This window comes from Danio aesculapii, chromosome 11 (genome assembly GCF_903798145.1).
Source record: "Danio aesculapii chromosome 11, fDanAes4.1, whole genome shotgun sequence".
In the NCBI taxonomy this organism is placed as follows: domain Eukaryota; kingdom Metazoa; phylum Chordata; class Actinopteri; order Cypriniformes; family Danionidae; genus Danio; species Danio aesculapii.
The window spans coordinates 34,380,619-34,383,815 of NC_079445.1; positions in this window are offsets into that span (position 1 = coordinate 34,380,619).

Below are 3,197 nucleotides of genomic sequence, written 5' to 3' on the forward strand. Positions count from 1 at the left end.
TCGGAGAATTATCCTATGTAAGTTATTTTAACTTAATCAGTTATGAGTATTGTACTAGCGGCAACCTTCTGCTCTCCTTCGTAAAGCTAATACGGAACTAACTGAAGAAGAAAAGCCAGTCTAAGCAAAATAATAGCATTTGTACTATCTGTGGCTCCGCCTATTTACCCTTATTTGGTTATCCCCGGTTGGAGCAATGACGGACAAACAAAATGGCGCCGGCTGGCCACGCCCATTTTTAACTTCATTTGCGCTCTTCAGAAACCGTTGGGTGATGTCACTGATACACGTCCATATCTTTTACAGTCTATGGAATTGACCCTTCACTAAGCCCCGCCTTCTTTAGTTACGGTTGCTACGCCTGTCAAGCTTTCCTGCCTGGCACATATTTTACAATGTGTATGCGCCGGTGTCAGACATTGCCATGGATATAATTACTCATTTTTGGCAAACAGGTGAGATATTCGAGAACGCCAGACAAAAAAGGACTGCATTACAGGGGTATATTCACGACATAATAGGCAACCGATAATTCAATCAGAATTAAACTGTGATTTCTCTATTTTTAGCCAAAAAGCCTGATAGACTAATGCTGTGTGATGAAATAAAGCTTTATTAACTGGCAAGGAAACACGCATGGACAGTGCTTCTACATCATTCATTCATAGAAAGAACAGCCAGAAAGGGGAAATTGATGGACTTGTGCCGAATATTAGCATCATTAACCCATAACAATGTACAGTAAGTTACCTATTACTGTCTGTATGTTTGTGTGCTCTTTATAAATTACTGAAAATCAGCTTTGGGTAAAGTATATTGATCGCAAGTGCTCAGTTTGTGATTACATCTCTGTTTTGTTGTGTTGAGTTGTAATTTCAAATATTCGTAGCTTGAAATAGATGGAAATATGAAATTCAGTAAAGTTAGCAACAAATTCGCAGATTCGTATTTTCTGGATCAATAACTCATTATGACCTATTTGCCATTAGTATGACTAAGTTACTATGGCGAAGGCTTAAACAGAGCAGTGCTCATAATAGAGCAAAAAAGAAAAAGACAGCTGTAAAACATAACCTGCTTTGTGTTTTTGTAGGAAACAGTTTAGATCTGTTTAGGGTAAGAGGTGTGTGAGATATTGTCGTCGGTCTATCACTGAATGTGTCAGGAATATCAAAATAAAAGCAACTTAACTCCGCCCTTTTAGTGCCCATCACAGAGCTTGATCTACACTGGTTTTTCCCCTTTTGGGTTTTTGGTTCTGAAAAGGGAACCACCCTGTCCAAACTTTTCGGATACCGGGTGTCAGATTTACACAATCCATATGTACAACGCTTTGGCCTGTTTCTCTCGCACGAAAGCTTGACAGAGCCCCTGCGCAATGCTATGGTTGCTAAGCCACGATTGGTGGGTGGCGGTTTTTGGGTGTGGCTTAGCGAAGGTTCAATTGTAAACTAGGTAGACTAGAGTTAAAAAAGTTAAATGCTTAATTTAAGTGTTGACTTTTCACTGTTTACACTTGAGTCAGGGAACATTTAGTTTGGGAACATTAATAACAATTATTTTTTAACTTGATACAGTGTTATTTTCACTCTGAAAATATTGGGACAATATGTTCACTCATTCGGAGTTGATTTTAACTCTGTTAGAGTTGAAATAACACTGCTAATTTTGAAGTGGGGGTACAACTTTACAATGAGCCTGTGCTGCCATTATTACCACTTAAACATGACTAACAGGACATGAGATAATAGTGATCAAAATTTCAGAAATTTTGGATTTCATTGGATATATAATGCTAACAGAGTAGCATTACATGCTGCTTTTTCTAAAAATGCAGAACAATTGGATCACATTACAAAAAGCCTCATGTTTTCCAACATCAATTGAAAAAAGTGCTTACACACATGAAACAGCCTCTGATTTGAGATTTGTAACACAAAGCTGCTGTGAATCAAACCAACAAACAAAATGATGTCACTGATTAAAATAAATGAGGATCTTTGAGTTCACATTGCAACAGCATTTGACTGAATATCTGGAGTAATGATCGATGCTTTGTGTCTGGTTTCATGTATCCCATTAGCATTACAGTAATTCAATTCAAGACACTGCGGAGCATCATAATTACAACATCTTGAGTGAAGTACAACATCATAACTCATTTGCGTACACAACGACAGATGCGCAAGAATGTTACAGCAGAGAGGAATACCAGATGAAACCAGTCGAAAGGGTTGCTGTCAGAAAAAGCTGTTTTTGAGATTTACTCAAACACTGTTCGATAAATGAGACATTACTAAGTAATTAAGTAAGCATATATGAATATTGAATAGAAGCCCTATATAATCGAGTATGTAGTCAACAAAATGCTCCTCTATATTGTTTTTTATAGCTTAAATGTAACGCTACCTGTATTGTTAAAATGCAGATTTTGTGATTTCATTTCAAAAAGTTCAACTTTGTAAGTCTAACACGCCTTCTGGTGTTTGATAAGTTTTTTATTTTGTTATATAATAAACTATGCTGAATTGACCTCCTCTCTGAGTTATCCTCTGTGTACTCCACTGTTTTAAAACAGTTAAGTTTGAACATTTTTAAATCCATTCAGCCGATTTCTTGGTCTGGTGGGAGCACTTTTAGCTTAGCTTAGCATAATTCATTGAATCATATTAGACCATTAGCATCTGAGATTTGATAATTTCCCTATTAAAAGCTTGACACTTCTGGCAAAGGGGGGGGGGGGGGGGGGAGAACTCAGATGCAGAACTAAAATCTAGGTTTATTATAAAATAAAACAAAAGACAACAAAAAGTACCCCGAGGGGGAAAACATTAACAAAACAAATAAACAAACTTTACTAGGCAGGCTGGCAGGGATCAGGGCTGGAAGACACGACAGGTCAAGACAAGGCAATAAACTACGACAAACTGGCACAGAACAGCAGACAAGAGGAGACTATAAGCAGAAACATATGACAAACAAACAGGTGAACAGAATAAACTAATAATGGGTTAACAAAGGAGGGTGTGACTAGACAATAGACAGGAGAGCACATGACACAAAGACAACCCCACAAGCCATGCATTCACGTAAAGCGAGACTAGAACACGCAGCCAATGAGAGAACTCGTTAACCGCGTGTTCACATGAAACATGATACTAAAGCATGCGGCCACAATGTAAACACCAGGCCACGTG